Raw genomic sequence first — 19,925 nt, 5'->3', positions numbered from 1 at the left:
GCCTGGATAGCATATTCAAAACAAGACTTGATCTTTAGCTGTTCTGTGTGCTTCTCAGGCCCAGCCTTTCTCAATGCTACAAATACAGGTGAAGTTGCCTTAAAGCATTAGCAAAAGCCACTAAAGTCCTTAACTCCATCCAAGCTCTTTGCTCCCACAGGGAACAGCTTGAGGCTGTGTGCAGTGCTGAGAGTCAAAAGTTCATCCCATCGTGGGGATATTGGCAGCCATGGCACCTGAAGAGAACAGAGCCACCGTCTGCAAAGTTAAAATGCTTTGCCAGATCCTCACTGTTTTGCCTGAAACATCACTGAGAATGCTGTGAACAGAATGCAAGCCAGATGAACTATACCTGTTTTCAAATTAATAGTGCCCTGAAATGATAACTAGAATATAGTATGAGGGGTCGTCAAAAAGTTCGTGAAAAGATTTATATTATTTTTGATTTCTATTTTCCCACAATCTTTTTGAAGTACCCTTGTATATATTAGAAAATATAAATATTAGGTGGTTCTGAGTTGTTTAAAGAAAAGATAAACTCCTTTAACTTCAGTGTAGCTCTCTTGGAAATTGTGAACTCACTGTGTAATAAATATTTGTCAAGTGTTTACTCTGTGTGTAGGTGATAGGAAGACAATGATGAACAAGACTTGGCCCTTGTCTGTCAAGTGTTGAAGTAAAGAATTCAATAAATAAAGCTGCTTCTTACAAGTTTTTCCTAAGTCTCAAACTTCTCTAAGGGAAATGGGGAAAAAATGTTATTTAACCAAATGTGGCTATATTCGTTCGAGCCTTTGGATGAGTTAGGACAAAGGTAGTGGTGGTGACATGTCCCATAACCAGTGAGAAAGGAGAATGAGTGGGACATGGAGCAGTTGGTGCATTGTACAGCAGAGTACACTGGGGACTGGCAGCCATGCAGAGGAAAGCCAAGTAGAGCTACAGGCAGGGAATGGAGAAAGCTGGATTGTTCAATATAAACAAATATGAGAAAATACTAGTTTTTCTTTTTAATGTGACCTAAAGGCAGCACAGAAAGGAAAGAGAGAGGAAGCCAACAAGACATAGCAGGCATCTGGAGCTTATGTTGGGAGAAATGGCTAAGGGACTTTTTAAGGAGCCCAGTGTTCAATTTCCAATTATCTGAGTACGGAATGCCTTATAACTTCTCTCACCATTACCCATTTCTTTAGTGAAATGTTACCACACACCACTGCTTCCCACAGTGATATTTTGGGAGCGTGAGGGAAAGAATCATGGAGAAAAAAATCCTATGTCTGAGTTGATGCCATGGCACAGATAAAAGAATAGCCACAAGACATAAAATCAACAACAAAAATCCCTCATCAGTAAGATATCAGAGCCCACAAAGACTAGATGAAGCAGTACTTCCTGGACATTTGCTAAACTCCCGGGGCAGATATTGGAGGTTCTGAAGAGCAGCAGGTGATGTCTGGATTACACTTCTGAAGGTCAGGACCATGTCTTTGTCTTTGTGTATCACATAATGCCTCTGCAGGCCTTAGTACAAACCTCCTAGAAAGAACTTATGAATGTCTGTTGAATAATTTATAATGGTGAGATGAAATCTCAGCACCTAACTGTCAAACAGGGAATAAGAGACCTCCCAGGGGCCTTCAAGTCTGAAACACAGGAACTGCTCTGTTTGCAAGTGAACAAGCAACTCCCACAAAACCTGATTGGAGGGACTCCTAGCTGGAAATTTCTTCTTTACCAGTCAGCTCCAGGTTGAGTTTCCCACCATTAGGGATCTTAGGGCAGATTTATGACAAAAGATCCAAAAGCAATGCCTTTGTACCTGGTTCTCATAACCCAGCCTGGAGAAAACTCCCATCACATTTTGAAAAGGTTTTCAACCAGTCCTAAAAGATTTATTCCCTCATTTCTGTTATTTGAGTTTGAAAACAGCAAAGACCAAGCTAGTAATTCTTTGGGTTATGAGTGGTGTTTAAGGCAGAGTCACCCTGTCAGAGTAAAAAGAAAATAAACAAATCATATTTTAAAAATAGGTAAGTTTACTCTTACACAGAATTATTTCTGTTCTGATGAGATAACGCTTAAAGAAAAGCAAGTTCCTGACCCTTAGTCAGTCACTGGTTTACTGAGCATGTGCTATGCCAGGTACTGAGGACAATAATGCAGATAAGAGAGAAGCAGGTCCTGCCTTCATGGTGACAGCATTATAATGGGAGATACAGCAAATAGAGGGGAAGTTATGGCATCTTTGAAAAGAACTAACTTGTAACTTGAGACCTAAATAAGGAATAGCATTTGTGGGGAAAGAGGCAATAAGAAGTCAGAAGAATGCTCTAGAAAGAGGGAAAAGCACTTACTGGATCAAAAACCCAGATCAAGCACAGGGTCAACTAGCCAACAAAGAGAGAGCAACAAAATCTCTCTCCTTTTTTTTCAATCTAGTATTATCAAAAAAACCCAAAAACTCAAAGTAGCAACCACTGGAAAAAAAAAATCACAACTCTGTTAGACTTACTTGTTGCCTAAAATGTACTTTACAATTTTGAATTGTTCTTATTTTGAATCACAAATGTAGGCTCCCACAAATCTTTTCAGTGCCTATAGCAGCAGTAACATCTATAGTGAGTAGGTGACGTTTGCTGAATGCTAATTATGCCCAACATTGCTCTGAGTGTTTTACACCCATTGACTCATTTAATACTCGCAAAATTCCATTATCATCACATTTCGTAGATGGGAAAACTGAGACAAGCAGTTAAATAACCTGCCTTAGGTCATAACATTATTAAGTGACAAAGCTGGGATTTGAATCCAAATAGTCTGATGCCAAAATCTGTGCTCCTAACTATATACTTTGTACCCATATGTTGGGGAAGTGAAGTAAGTTCCCTATGCCTCGTGTATGCTTAAAAAATGAGGCTAAAGAGAAAAACAAGAACAAGATCCCGGAGGGTCTGATGAGCCATATCATGAAGTTCAAACTTCTTCATGAGGCAATGGAGAGCCTTTCAAAGTTTTTAAGCATGGAAATGACATAATCCAATTTGGACCAAGATCCCTCTGGCTGCCGTGAGAATCAACTGAAGAACCACAAGGCCATGGGCAGCGAGATGAGGAGGTGATAGAAATAATCCAGGTGACAGATTGTAATTGCTTGATGCAGGAGAGTAGCAGGGAAGATGGAAACAACTGTACACGTTGCAGAGACATTTAGGAGACAAAATCAACAGAACTTAGCGACTGACTGGACTGGAGCTGGGGTTGTGGAGAGGGGTAAGTCGAGGATGCTGCCTGAATTTCTGGGTGGATGGTAGTGCAGGGCACACAGAAGGAGCGAGTTAAGAGAAAAGACATGAGCTCAGGCCTGGACATGCTGCATTTATGGGGCCTGGTGTTTATCCAGCAGGTGATGTCTAGTAGGTTGTTGGATATGAAAATTTTAAGTTCAAGAGAGAGAGACAGTAATTAAAGCCATAAGAGTAGATAAGAACCCCCATGGCAAGTGTGCTGTGTGAAACAAAAGCAGGGAAGAGAATTTCACCAAAATGTAAGAGATTGGTTGAAGACAAGACCCACAAAGGAGACTGGGAAGAAGCCATCTGAGTAGTAGGAAGCCAGAAGAACAACATGTCACAGAGCAAAGAGGGAAAAGTGTACAGAAGGGAGTAGAGGTCTACTGTGGCTGAGAGGCCATTAGGGAAGGGCTCTGGAGCATCCACAGGATTTAGCAACGAGAACATTATTAGTGACATTGGTGAGAGTTATTTACATGCAGACTGGAGGGAGAAGCCAAGTGGCAGCAAACTAAAGAAAGTATCGGAGATGAAAAAGTGAAAATGGGGTGTAAAAATCAGGTTAGGCTGAGAAGGGGAAGAAGAAATTGGGCAGAAGAGTACAGTTGTCATCATTTCTGTAGCTATTGCTTTTCTCAAAGGTGTGTGCACAAAGACTGATCGAAAGGAGCAGAAAAGCAAGTGTGTATAAAAAGACAGATCCCAGAGAAGGTTGAAGAGTTGAGACTCCAGGCAGAGAAGCACTCCTCCAGTGCTTCAGCTCAAAGAGGAGGGAAGGAGCAAGGAAGGAAGGCAGGCACCTAGATACAGAACAAGAAGCGGAGGCCAGTTCTCACTAATGGCTTCTACTTGCTGTGAAATAGGAAACAAGGTTAACTACTGGGGTGGGGGGGAGGCCATGGGAGGAGAGATTTGCCACTGTCACGGACCACCTTTCACATGGACCACCTTCACTGACCATTCATGTGGGTGTTCAGTGCAGTGCCTGAAATCGCCACATGGCTAACAGGAGCTCTTCATGTACATACTGCTTTTTTTAAAGGGGTAGTTCAAACATTAAATATTATAGACTGAATTATGCTGGACTGAATGTAGTTATAGAAGCAGATAATGGAGCTTGTCAGAAAAAAATAATCAAGAAATTATCCTAATATGAAACTCTTTTTCATCTGAAATGAAAAAGTATTTCTATACAGGATGGATTTTAGAGTCTCCTGGAGTACTTGCTTTTGTCTCTTCCTATATCTGTACTGGACTTTGGGGTCTCTGTGATATCTATATAGAGAAGTCTGGCACAAAATAGAAGAGCAAAACAGTAAATATTTGTGAAGTTGCAGATTCTTTTTTATCTTCCATATTCTATAATAGGATATTGCAATTTTCAGAATAAAGCCACATTTATTTCACAAATTCCTTTTTTATTTTCTGTAAAACTGTCATCAAAAACAGTGTGTTATGTTGCTTGGATATCCCTCTTTAGATCCCATGCATTAAATTTTATTCAGAATAAAATGCTAAGACTCTGTTTTGAAGAATTGATAAGCTCCCTCTATCCTGATAACAAAAATTATGCAACGTATTAGGCCCTCTCCTTTGACATAGCTACAGAGAAATTCTTATGTTTAATCAGAGCAACTGTATTTGCAGTCGTAGTTAGCATATGCCTCCTTTTCCATTTCATGTTCCAGGATGTCGTTCAGTCTGTTAGCCCAAATTGATGTCTCTTCTAGAAACATCATTTTGGGATTTGTGATACAAATAAATAAATTTAAAGACCAACTTAATCTTATAGATCTTTGAAAGCAATTCAATTTCTCCATGAACACTTTTATGTATACCTGGTCTTTATAGTACATAATAAATCTGGATAAACTAAATACTTAGTTTTGCTCTACAATTTTGAACCAACACTGGAAATAAATTATCTTGAAAAATTCTCATACTTTAGATTAAATTGTGTCCAAATCTACTAAATGGTATTCCAACCTCTTATTAAACTACAAAACAATCTACAAAGAAAACAAATAAAAATATAATTCATCACTGTTCAAACATTTTTGGGGGGACTCAGTATTTAACCATACTTTGTTGCCCATTCCACTGGCTGCCTTCCAGAACTGACATTTTAATTTTCTGAGGATAATTGTAGCTCTGTTTGCTCAGTGGCTTTAATTCTTCTGAGTGATTTGTTTTACTCAGTTTATACCATTCACATACCTCATGTTCTTTTCCAGGAACCAGCTCATGATATTGAGAGGTGATACACATCTGGTACCTTTAAAAGTAGCATCTGCATTGCCTGCAATAATTAGCATTTTGCTTTACGGCGCATCATGCCTTGCATTTATACTGCACCCTGAATCAAGTGATGTTAAGACCCTGAATTAGTTAATCCACACAACACAGTATCTTGCCCAGTATCTCAGAAAGATCTGAAGAAATTTTATTCAAATTTAACCTAGAATATAGGTGAAAGTGAAATTAGGCAAGCAAGGCAATAAAGCAACAAGCCTAGAATAAGAGCACCTGGAGATGAAAAATCTGGAGCTGCGTTTATAAGCTGAGCTACTTTCCTAAGAATTCCTGAGTGGTAATGAAAGTAATTAACACAGCACACAGCTTGCCTCCACCCAAATCCTGCATGACACTGTCCTCTCAATGGTCCACATGTCTTCTCCATGATGGTATTAGAGTAAAGCAAAAATTATTTGTAAGACAATAAAGGTCAGCTATCCTACCATCTAGAGTTTCCTTTACACTGTATGAAATAGGTATTTTAAAAATCATCAAGACTAACACCTAGTTTCCTCAATAAGCACTGTGGATTGCTTAATTTTTATAAATGACTCCTAGAGGTTATAAGTATTCTGTTTTGCCTTTGTAAAAAGTCTAATTCCTTTAACATCTATACACAGGGGAATAAAAAAAGAATGAATACAAATTCTCTCCTGATTAGTATAGAAGAAATCTGGTATCTTTCTTCATTTTGTCATAGGAACAAGTAACTTATTTGCTGAAGCTGTGGGTTTAGTCAGAATCCAAAATGCATTTTCAATCTCAAGCTTTTGTAGGACTTGGGGGTATTTTGATGTATTTTAGAATTTTCACTATGTTTGTAGGGTGATTCACAACTTGCAGTTTAAAATAAGTGAGTTTTTCCAGCACCATTTTTTCCCCACTAGGTTGAGAGTACACCCTTCTCATGTACATAATTTCCGTTATTTTTTGGAGTCTATTTCTGGACTTCCTGTTCATTCTTCTAATCTCTCTGTCTACTTATGCACTGTTAGCACACGGCATTAAATGCTTGGGCTCTGTGATAGGTTTACTATCTGGTAGTGTTAGTCCCCTGCCAATGCTCATTTTCAGAATTTAACAACCTAGAGTAGTCCCCCAGTATCAGCGGTTTCAGTTACCTGTGGTCAACCATAGTCTTAAAATAGAAAATTAAAAATTTCAGAAATAAACAATTTGTAAGTTTTAAACTGCATACTGTACTGACCAGTGGAATAAAATCTCATGCCATCCCGCCCTGTCCTTCCTGGGATGTGAATCATCCCTCTGTCCAGTGGATCCACGCAGTAGACTACCCGCCCTTTAGAAGCCATCTTGGTTAGCAGATCAACTGTCCTGGTATCCTGATGCTTGTGTTTAAGTCACCCTTATTTAACTTCATAATGGCCCCAAAGCACAAGAGCAGTGATGCTGGCAATTCAGGTATGCCAAAGAGAAGCCATAAGTGCTTTCATTAAGTGAACGTGAAAAATCGTATGCTGATGTTGCCAAGATCTATAGTAAGAACAAATCTTCCATCCATGAAATTGTGAAGAAGGAAAAACAAATTGCTAGTTTTGCTGTTGCATCTCAAGCTACAAAAGTTATAGCCACAGTGTGTGAAAACTTTCATCAAAGTGTATAATTGCTCTATTTTTATTATTAATTATAATTAATCTCTTACTATGTCTAATTTATAAATTAAACTTTATTATATGTATGTATGTATGGGAGAAAACAGTGTATATATAGGGTTCAATATTATCTGTTTCAGACATCCACCAGGGATCTTGGAACATACAGAGGAGGAGGCACTACTATATCCATATTTTTCCATGTATTCTTTTGCATGAGCATGAATATTTCAAAAAAATACTACTGATCTTTTTATTGGGATGCCAACTTACGAAGAATGATATCTTTACTGACTATTCATACCCAAAGCATAATATATCTATCAATTTGTTAAGCAGTTTTTTCATGCCTTTCAACAGTGTTCTGAACTTTTCTTTACATAGAATATGTACATACTTTATTAAATGTATTCCTAGGTATTTTATTTTTTATGCTGCTACTGTATATGAGACCTCTCCTTCTATTAGATCTTAAACCTAGTTGTTATTTGTATATGAAAGCTATTGACTTATATATATATATAAATTCTACTGCACTATCATATTTAATCTCTTATTGTTTTAATATTCCCTTTTCAATCTACTCTCCTGGGTTTTCCAGGTATACAATCACATCATCTACAAACAGTAATTTTTTTTTAGCCTTCTTTAAAATTTTTGTACCTCTATTGTCTTTCTTTAGTCTAATTTCATGGACTTTTCTCCAATGCAAGGTTGAATAAAAGTATGATCGCGGGAATATATGTTTTATTCTTGTTAAGAGTGGATGGCCATCTAGAAAAATAATCATATTCATAACTCACAGATTATATGAGTATGTTATATTAGGAAAAATTCCAAATCAATCAAAGGTTTACATGTATAATTAAGCCATACAAGAAAATATGAAAAAATTCCTTTATAAATTTAGTTTGAATGGAGTTTTTTCAGAATATTATTCAAATTCGAGAAGCCATGAGAGACAAGACTGATAATTTTGATTATATTAAAAAAAGACTTCTATGTGCCAAGATAAATTGAAAACAAAGCCAAAAAACATAAAATAAATTTTATTGAAATAAAATTGATTATACATATTTGTGGGGTACAGAGTTGACTATCAATATTTGTGCATAATACGTAATGATCAAATCAGAATAGTTAGCATATTCATCATTACAAAACACACACATTCTTTGTTTCCCTTAACCAAGTATTTACAACTCATTTGACAGAGAAAGAACTAAATTAATACATAAAATGCTCCTAACAATTGATTTAAATAATTAAAGACAAATAACCCAAGAGAAAAATGGGCAAAGGATATAAACAGACATCACAGAAAATGAAATATAAATGACTCATACGCCTGTGAAAAGAGGATCTCAGACATGGTAAGAGAAATGCAAATTAAAATGACACTAGAATATTGCCTATCAGCATGGGTAAAATCTAAAAGCTTGATAAGACATTCCAGCAAATCTTTAGGGAAACAAACATTTTCAAACTTCATTGGTAGGAATATAGACTGCTGAATTTTTATGGATAAAAATTCTGTAATATCTATCAATATCACAAATTCAAATACTATTTGACTCAGCTCTTCTGCTTCTAGGAACTTATTCTACAGACATATTTTCCCATGTGCAAAATGAATAATGTACAAGATTATTTATTGCAGCATTGTTTGTTAACAGCAATTGATTGGAAACATCCCTAATGCTTATCTAAAGGAGACTGGTTAAATGAATTATGCATACAATGGACTATTACACAGCTTGATAAAGGAATGAGGAGCCATTCAGTGTTCAAATTTAAAAGGCCTTAAAGATATTGTTGAAAATAATTGTATTTTTGATAAAAATTGATAAAAACAAAAATTCAACTGTAAGCCATATAATATACCGTTTTTAAAAGAGAATAATGGGGAAATAAGAAAGAATTCATATTCATATTTGTCTTTATATGCACAAACAAATTACAGGAGCAAACATAATGAACTATTAAAGGTTGTTACCTATGACAACAGGGTGAGAAACTCAGCAAATTGGAGGCAGGGTAGAACAAAGACATTTCACTATTTTCTTTCTTTCTTTCCCTCTTTCTTTTAATTTCACTTAATGCAATTTTTTAAATAAAGTAGGTTCTTCTGAGAAAGGTGAGAACAGAAAAATAAGGTCAAAACTCCTCTTCCATACCAGCTCCAAGAGAAGCAAAGTGGTCAAGGAATTTTTCCTAAAAATGGTCCAGACAGAATAAGATCAAAGCAAGTTATTAAGAACTGACTGATGATCTAAAGAAAGCACAGCCCACAAACTCACCTAATGCTGCGCAGGCCACTAATAGCTCCTGCTAAACTTTTATGCAAATTAGAAATAGGCACCTGCTCTAGGAGGATTCAGGTGCCCAGACTGGGCAAATAAACAATGTCTTTATGATGATTTTTTTAGACAGTGCCTCTTCCTCTGGGTGGAAGCAGCCCTGATGGAGGTCACACACCTTGGTTAACAGGAATATGGATTTCAGCTCCCACTCAAACAGGTACCCTTGTACAGTGACAACCTACCCAACTATTATGATTAGAGTGACAAGGGACAGGGAGGGACAGCTCCACTTGGACTCCCTTGCACCATTGTATCAGTGCCCTGAGAGTAAACCACGTCAAATGGGAAAACAGGGACACATTTCAGCTGACCCCAATTTTCTCTTATGGATCACCCCTCCCAATGTGATGAAATACTTTTGTGAATTAATAAGGAATCTTTCCTAAAGAAGAGAATGAGAGAGAAAAAGAAAGAAGGAAGGAAGGAAGGAGATGTAGGGAAATAGGAACTCTTTGCCTTAGAGTCAGTTCCAGCTTCACAAGAAAATACTCTGAAGTAGAAGCACTAGGCTAAGGAAAGATATGAGGCTGTGCAAAAAGGAGTTACAGACAGGAAGCTTCCCACTGACATATTCATCCTGACTCAGAGGCATTTTCCTAAAACAAAACAACATTTGCCCAGATTGGCAGGCAGACAACAAGAAAATGATGTCATGTACCTAAAGCAATCACGAGGTTAAAGGGAAAATTAGAGATAGAAACTTGGTCACTTCAACAAATATGTAAAGTCTGTTTCCTTCTGCTCCTTCTGGGACTGCCCCTGCTCCCATATTCTCTCTATCCCTCTCGGTCTGCCTAATAGCCAAACTATTAATATGAATATATATCATCTCTTTTCTATCATAAAATATGAAAGGAGGAGCAGAAAACGTTGAGGTAAACAGTGAGCAGACTCAAGGAGAGTGTACCATATTAATTTTTATTTAACTAACAGATCAAAATAGACCTGCCTTCTATCAAAGATAAGTATACACAAAATAAACAGTGTTAAGTTCTTTGAAAATTTTTGGCAAGAAAATCAAGATAACGTGATAACGGTGGAAGAATGTATTTTTACAAAGATTTGTTCCAAGAAACAAACATTTAAGAAAATTGCTTTTATAATGTTTTAGATAAAAAATAAGATATAGGAAGATAGTTTTGAAAGGGAGTCAACTGTATTAGGGGAAAAAAACAGAAAGACTATAATGGAAGGCTGGTTAGCTCAGTTGGGTAGAGTATGGTGTTATAACACCAAGGTCAAGGGTTCGGATCCCCATACCAGCCAGCCACCAAAAAAAAAAAAGACTATAAGGGAACTAATAACGTCATGACAGTATTTAAAATATTACTTAAAGAGTTAAATTGACCTTGCAACACACTAAACCTAGGGTGTGGAGAAAGATTTGCATACTCTTTGGGGAAGCAAAGGTAAAGGAGAGAAAAATTAGGAAGTCAGAGATTTTGGGTAGAATAGAAGAGAAAGTAGCAGAAATCTGACATCTGGATAATTGATCTTCCTCAAGGAGAAAATAGAATAGCTCCATCCAAAGACGTTTAAGAAATAGGGCTCTACACTTTCGGCATTCTCTTCTAGTCCGCTCTTGCTAAAAACCGAATGCTAGCTCAAATGTCCAATTCATTGACTCCCCTGCCTAGTTCGTGAGTTGTTTTTCTCAGGAGCCAAATACGAGAGTAGCAACCCAATTTCTTGTCTTCATAGATAATGGGTGTATTTATTAGATAAAAATAAGAAAGACACAGCTTTAAAATATGATTTAGATATTGACTAGTAACAATAATAATGGTAATAATAATAACTATTTAGTTACATTGAATATTCCCTAAGTGTCAGAGACCATGCAAAGCATTATGTAACTTAATAATCTCCAACAACCCTGTGAGGAAAGTATTATTATCATCCCCATCATACTGATGAGTAACCTAAAGCTTAGCAGGATTGAGTAATTGGTCAAAGGTCACACAGGAGGAAGGAGAGCAGGGACTTGAGCCTAGATCATCTCTCTCTAGAATGCATGCTCTTAATCACCACGACATTGCCATGAGACAATGGTTCCAAAAGTCCACGTTATCCTGAATTGCAATGCTCATTACCACCAAGATGCTCCTTTGTAGTGGATCCAGAGCCTGTACTTCCCGATGCGGCCAGTGAAGAATCACAAGAGATTGGATCGCTAGTAGGAGCACATCAACCTCTGAAGTTCATGCCCAGTTTTATGGTGTATAGAAATGTGTAGTTCATTATTGGTCACAGCCCAGAACTATATTAATCACTGAATAAAGCCTAGCATTGCTTGTGAGTGAAACCCTGGACTGCTCCAAATGAGGAAGAGCTAACAAAAGAGAGGTGGGGGACAGGGAAAGCAGACAACAGACAATAGACTGAGAGCAGATGCAGCTTTTTAGCTAACCAAGCAGATGCCACCTGATCACATAACCTCCAGCAGTTTCACAGAGCCCATCTACATCAGAGAGGCCATTAAATGTCTAAAGAAAAACAGAAATATTTCCAGATTTAGCCTCACTTGAGATGGTATGTACCATAATCTGTCACTTTGGTTGTAAGGACCTGCTGCTTTTTATGTAAAATGGCAAGTGAACTCACTGAGTCAATTTGGAAATTGAAAGACAAACACTGGCATCCCCCAGACTAATATAATAGAACAGAAAAACATGTCAATGACATAACAGAAAAAAAAAATCTTCCAAAAGGAAGAAGTAAACAAACCTGAAAAATAATAGGACATACCTGTATGACAAGCAAAACTTATTAAAAATGACCAACACTTAAAAAATCCTAATACAATTATTAAATTTTTAGATTAGAAAGAAACCCACGAGTATACAGAAAGAAAATAGGTGACCTAGAGGAAATAACTAAAAATCAGACTGTCCTCAGACTTCTCCTCTGCGACATTAGATTCTAGAAAAAAAGGAAGCAGCCTCTACTCTATAAACAATATTCTATTCCTGAAGGCTCAGAATGCACATTAGCACTCTGCAAAGTCCTGTGATGCATATGAAAAAGAATAGTAGCAAACATTAATCTGTCTGTACATAGTAACTTATTAGCTCCTCATAGCTTCCATAAAAGTAAATATTATTATTTTATTCATTTTACAAAAGATGACAGTGAAGCATAGAGAATTTAGTAACCTACCTGAGGTCACATGTCTAGAAAGTGGCAGATACTGAGATTTTGAACCCAATCGCTGCAGCTCCAGAATCTGTACTTTTAGCCATTATACTGTTTTTAAACGCATAACCTAAAATAAAAGATAGCATATAAGTACTGAATAAATGATAGTGTGTTACAATCAGTGCATTTTGGATAGCTCCTATTCATCCCTCAGGTTTTAGCCTAAATGTCATCTTATTAGGGACATCTTCCCTGTGACCTTTTCTGGACTAAGGTCTATCCATCGGGGTATAAGCAGGAATGAGAACACACTAGATAGGACAGCGGGACTGAATACAAGGAATTGGTTACAAAGGTGATGAAAAAGTTGAGAAGCCAAATAGGGGACAGTGCAGCAACACAGAGACTAATAACAGCAGGAAGTCACTACAATCTCTACAGAGTAAAAGACGGCCAGGCCAGAAGTAGCATCCCAGACAACGTGGCTATTCAGAGGAAGCTAGGAACACAAAGTGAGGGACTTTCTGATAGGAACTGGAAACCCGGGGAGATATGGCTATTGCTGGAGAGACAAGGGGAGACAGAGAATGGGAGAAAGAAACTGGATTCTCCTCTCTCTCACCTTCCAATCTCCTGCCAGTGCCTCTCATTTGCCATACCTGTCTGAAAGGTGTAGGGCAAGGGAACTTTGGTAACATTGCTAGCTATGGCACAGAGCAGGGCAGGGGAAGAATACTGGATGCAAATCACTTCCCATGCTATACCACCGAAGCACCCCACTGTGTCCTTACTGCAACATGCCTTACCCTGTATCCCTGTATTCACTGTTTGCTCTCCCTACTGTGGCAGCTGTGACAATGTGCCTTTCAGACCACCCATCAGGAAAGAACCTGTGCGGTCAGCTGATGGCCTCCAGCTACCACCCCTACTGGATCCACCATGGAGTTTACACAAAGGCCATACTCTCCCAGGGCTGCTCTAAGCCAATAACTAAACACAGCAGAGGTATTAGAGCTGAGCTATTCCTGACCAGTGTGAGACTCCTCCATTGAACAGTTTTTGCCCAGGCTCCCCATCCGTCTAGCTGAGACTTTCTCAGAGCTGCACTGTAGTCCTAGGTTCTTCTTACCCCATCCTGCTTCCTTCTGCTCTTCCTACGAAATTGTCAGACCTGCATCATGGTCTGAGGTTCCTGTATCCTTTCTCTATTATCTTGCATGAGCTCACTTCTAATTCCATCTTGGTACATGCTTTCCTGGAGAACCCACCACTATAACTTCCTGGAGAAGAAAGAATGTGTAGGTCTTGTTCATTGCACGGGCACATGACCCAATACAGTGCCTCATAGACAGCTGGTATTCGATATATATAGAGAGAGAATGATTTTTAAACATCTGAAGGAATGAATTAATACCACACAATAAGTCTTTGGCAATAAGTATTAATCATGAATAGATTTAAAACAAGCAGTACGTAACTAGTCTTCAGATGAGGATTCATTATGAGTCATCTTGAAATTTGCAGTTTGCTCACACACACATGCAAAAGGAATTTCTATATTAGTCATTAAACTGAATAAGATCCAAACATTCCTGGACTTGACATAGGGGAGAACTTCTGTAATTCTTTCTTGGTTTCCAAGTAAAGCAAATAACTTTGAAGTTAGCATTTCCAAATTTTCAGATTTTCACTGTTCATTGAAAGATGTATGTATTAAAGAGATAGGAAACAAGGAATCCAACTACATAAGGTCAGAAAATAAGATAATTAATAAGATTATTCTTGTAGTCAGGCAACCAAATGCTATAGAATCCAATTTAACTACCCTTCTCCCTGTTGGCCCCTTACTTAAGTCTCTCTTTTTTCCCCCTTTTTCAGAGAGGAAAACATCTAAAATATCTAAAACAAACCTCAGATTATTACTAAAACCAAGCACACAGTGCTACAGTGTTAACAATGTTCTTTCATTTTACTCAACAAAACCAAAAGCAAGATAAGAACATAAGATGTCGGGAGAAATAATAGACATCATGTTAAGTGCCAGCCTCTTTAAAAACAGCTCCTTTGGCACTAAGATTAACCCCTTCCTAAGACAAAAATCTGAACTAGGCAAACAGGTATATGCTTTTGTGTGAAATTTCTGGAGAAGTCTAGGCTTACTTTGTAAAATAAATATGCATTCATTCACAGTTTCAATGTCTGCTATTTTTCAGAAATAGCATAAGTTAAGCAAAAACATGATTGTTCTCCCTTACCCATACTGCTTATAAATTGGTAGGTAAATCTACAGGCTTAATGTGATTCAAGTTTAATTTTTTGGCAAAACTGCTTCAGAGGTGGTGCTGTGAACTTCCACTGGGAGGCACGTAATGTCTGGTTATCTTCTATTTCGTGATGCTAGCAGGCACTGATGCTAATACTCAGTTCTACCAAGTCAGTATGAGCTGCAAAATGCTACTTTGCTGTTTTGTTTTGTTTTGTTTTGTTTCCTGCATTATTAGTTAGAAAACTTTATAAAGAGAAACCATCTCTTATTAATAATTTGATTGCTTTAGGTATAGTTAGTATAGCAAAAGAATAAAAGCTTGATTCTGTCAATGTATTTACCAGTTTTCAAAATAATGAGTTGGATCTGTAGCATTCTCCAAAGGTAACCAATGAATTTTTCTTTTCTATTTTGTAGTATTTAAAGAAATGAACACATTTCTTTAAATATGTTTGATATATTTTAATCCATTGCAACTATTATTTTTACTGATGCAAAAATTAGTCCATCTTTGGCCAGTGCCAACCTGCTCAAGTTGGCTCCTGAGGCCTTTTACAACAATCCCGGCAGTCCTTGATTCTGGATTTGTTTTCAAGGATGACAAGATTTCCATGCTTATTTTGTGCATTTCCTGCCCCAGACTGGAAATATGCTTCTACAGAAAGTCCTGGTGAGAAGGACTTTAAATTTAGTGGGAAGTGGGTTTTAAAGACCACCATATGGGAGCTAATGGTGCTCATTTGCTGCTGGGTTGGTCACTGTTCTAGGCTTCTACAAAGAACAGAGGCAAGAAATATGTAGTTTGGCAAAAGGATAAAATATGAGGGTACTTCAAAAAGTTCATGGAAAAAATGGAAAAAAAAGATAATACAAATCTTTCCATGAACTTTTTGAAATACCCTCATATATCATGTGTCTATACCACACTGATACTTCTAGTTCAACTTTAGGACTAACAAGTTTTTTCAAGTTTTGCATTTATGATTGCATGTTCTATAGGATTGCAATCAGAAAAACCCTGATTATGAAAAATTGTGTCTTCTGGAAGGAGACTGGAATCTTGATTTTTTAAAGAAAGAGAGCGCGAGAAAGAGGAAGACAGAGATAGAGACAGAGAAATGGAGGAGAAATTTATTGATTACAAGAGAATTAAGACACAGATGGCTTTTATTAAAAAATAAAATAAAAAAATAACAAGTGTTGATAAGGATATGCAGAAATTGGAACCCTGTGCACTGTTAGTGGAAATGTAAAATGAAATTATCCTATGATCCAACAATTCTGCTTTTGGGTATATACCCAAAAGAATTGAAAGCACGGTCTCAAAGAGATATTTGTACACCTATTGTCGTTACAGCGTTATTCACGATAGCCGAAAGGTGAAAGCAAACCAAGCATTCATCAATGTGTAAATGGATAAACAAACTGTGGAATATACATACAATGAAATATTATTTGGCCTTAAAAAGGAAGGAAGTTCTGACACATGATACAACATGGGGGAACCTTGAGGACATTACACTAAGTGAAATAAGCCAGATAAATACTGTATGATTCTACTTATATGAGGTACTTAGAGAAGTCAAATTTATTTATTTTTTTATTTTTTAATTTTTTTAAAGATGACCAGTAAGGGGATCTTAACCCTTGTCTTGGTGTTGTCAGCACCATGCTCTCCCAAGTGAGCCACAGGCCAGCCCTAGAGAAGTCAAATTTATAGAGGCAGAAAGAAGAATGGTGGTTAGCAGGGGCTGGGAGGAGGGAAGAATGAAGAGTTATGGTTTAATGGGTATAGAGTTGCAGTTATGCAAGATGAAAAGAGTTCTGGAGATAGATGGTGGTGATCCTTGCACAACAATGTGAATGTATTTAATAACACTGAATTGTGCATTTAAATATGGTTAAGATAGCAAACTTTATGCTGTGTGTATTTTGCCACAATTTTAAAAAAGAAAATTAGGAGACATATCAACACATATTATTTGGATCTGGATTCAAACTATTTAAAAATATATATATAGGGTATCGTAGCTTGCATTGCCCATGGGCTTGAGATGTAACTCCAGGAAATAGAACTGTGGGAACAGGAAAAGTATTTCTGGGAAGGAAGTTGCCACTATAGGCATAGGGACTGATTTGCCTGGGCCTCTGAGAAGCACATGGCAGGCTGCCAAGAATTGTTTTCTTGAAGGACAGGAGACTGGAACCTTGCTCCACAGGCTCCTGCCCCCATTGGTTCAGTGTTACCCCAGGCTCTTATGGGCCCCACTTTTGGGATGCATTGTGCCTGGCCCAATGGTGTGTTGTCTTTCTTGGTACAGAAAGGATTAAATGAGACCCTGAGTGAGCCTGAACTCACACAGAACTGCGAGGCTGACATCAGAGGAGGCAAGAGGATGTGACCTGCAGACCCTGAGGCCTGTCCCACAAAAGAATACTGACTGGATGTTGGTGATACAGAGGAAGGATCGTTAACTTTTTTAAAATGTGCTCATTGTATTGTGGTATGTTGAAGAGAGAGACGATTCTTGTTTTATAGATATATTATGTAGTATTTACAGATGAATTGATATAATGTTTGTGATTTGCTCCAAAATAATCTGAGAGGAGAAAGTAGGTGAAGTACACAGAAATAAAATTGGCCGTGACTTTATACTTGTCGAAGCAAAGTGATAAGTGCATGGGGGTCACTACAGTATGCTTTCTACTCATCTGTGCATTTAAAATTTTCTATAGTAAAACATTTTTTTAAATATAATTGTTTGACAAAATTTGTAAAGATAGCCTCCTGAATTCCCTGAGGTTGAAATGTGTATTTCTGTGTGACCTATTTTTACAGTTAGTAATGACAATATTTTCCATTCTCAGATACCAAGGGATTTCTTAGGTATAGGTTTCAGGTTCTGACAAAGGTATTTTCATCCACTAAGTCTGAAAGTGTTTGCAATTAAATTCATAAGTACAGAACCCTTAAAATAAATGTTAACTGCACATGCAGTGAAATCCTTTACTACCTATACTTGTTTACTAATTTGCTGTAAAATTTAAACTTGACTTTTATGACACCATGTCATTCGTTATTGATTGACATAATAAAACATTAAAATAAGAAAGATAACAAACAAGTCTTTGCTTTACTGTGGCCACAAGTTTCAAAAAAACTAAGGGTTGTGAGATGGGAAAACTAAACCTACTAGAATTATTGCACAAGGTGTTTCCTGAGCAAACTTAAAAACATGACCTACCTAAATGTCAAATGGATACTTTGTGTTGCCTGTTCTGGTGAACTTACTATTCTGTATTATGGCATTCCACATATTTCTACAATTGGTTATAATTCTTTGGGGGCAGAGCAGCAGGAGCCAATTTTTGCTTACTTAATTCAGAAAGGAAATTATTGGAAGGACATAGGATAGCAGATAGAGTGAAAGAAAAAGCTGAAGAACCAAGCTTGAGAAAGCACAAAGACCAGAGCAGCTCTAGATTTTGTGGCAGCAGGAACAAATGGATATCTCAGGGTGCCACCATCAGGGTGAATAGCCTCGAGCTATTTCCAGGCTTTCAGTCCCTCTTCCCATGATTCTTATTCCCTGGAAGTTGCAGTGACATAGCCTGGATCAAGAGCCCCTCCATCTTGATTGACCATCCTAGCATGGCTATATCCATATTCACAGGTATTTCCCTAAAGTAAAAATAGGGCCAATGTTGTGGTTGTGAGGAGCACAGACTCTAGAGCCAGATTCTCCAGGCTGAAAGTCTAGTTTTACCATATCCTAGGTGTGTGACCTTGGGTGAGTTACTCAGTCTCTCTGGGCGTCAATGTTCTCATCCATAAAATGGAACTAATAATAGTACCTACCTTATAGAGTTGGTACAAGGAATAAATGAGTGAAAATATGTTATGTACCTGGCAATAGTTGGTGTTCTTTAAGTATTAAATTATTGTGCCAAAAGAAGGAGGTTGGAGAATGTGGGCTGGGTAGGTAAAATCAACAGATGACTTTTACTATCTGCATCACAGAACTGCAAGAGGCTTTATCTCTGCATCCGCAGGACATAGCTGAGTTCTTGTTCCTGAATGTGAATAGCGCGTGTTAATGTTGGATCACAGCAGAAATTGTCAAAAGCATGAACCTGGGATGTAGAAAAGCAATGTCACCCAACACAACTTGACAAAGTTAGGTGTGTTGGGAGACAACAGGCGAACCCAAGCAGATGAGAGAGCCCAACAGAAACAGAATAGAGAGAAGAAACAAGAGCAAAGCACACTTAAGGTCAACCACACAACTCCACAGCAACCAGAAGCAGGACAACCTTTTGAACCAAAGTTTGGTAAGATGAAAGACCAAGGTGCTGTATGTGCACATATATCCACTAGACTATTTGTTGATTAATTATTTGAGTCCATACAACGATTTGTATATGGAACCTCCAACTTTAAGCAACAGCTACAAACAATGTGAGACTCTGCCAATAGTGACTATAGTATTTCCCACTCTGTGTGCAGCAAACTATTGATCACATATTGATCCAGTAGATACATCCCTGCACATCTTTGTCAGTAGTATCATTTCTGAACATGAAGGGCAGCAATATTTTGCCGTTAGTATGAAAGACTGCTACGTATTTCAAGGACACAATTAGACAATAGGCATTCTTGATTGAAATTCAGAATGTCATATGAGCAATTATATAAAACATGTCAGTGCCTAGCCATTTCTAAATCAATGTTGTCGTCCATAAATGTTAACACACAATTTATGGAAGGTTATGAGTAGAAAGCTATTTTTAAATGCAGGTAAGTTTACTAGCAATACATACGCAAAGGTAAATATTGTCTCAAAATGTGATTATATGTAATGAAATAAAATGATTTGTATTATAACATATATGAAAAGTAAGTCATTGTATTAATGTTCAGATTCTAAGATAAACATCAATAAGAATGCTTGACAATTCT

Source organism: Cynocephalus volans, chromosome 1 (assembly GCF_027409185.1).
Source record: "Cynocephalus volans isolate mCynVol1 chromosome 1, mCynVol1.pri, whole genome shotgun sequence".
Classification (NCBI taxonomy): domain Eukaryota; kingdom Metazoa; phylum Chordata; class Mammalia; order Dermoptera; family Cynocephalidae; genus Cynocephalus; species Cynocephalus volans.
Note: the sequence above shows the minus strand (reverse complement) of the source record.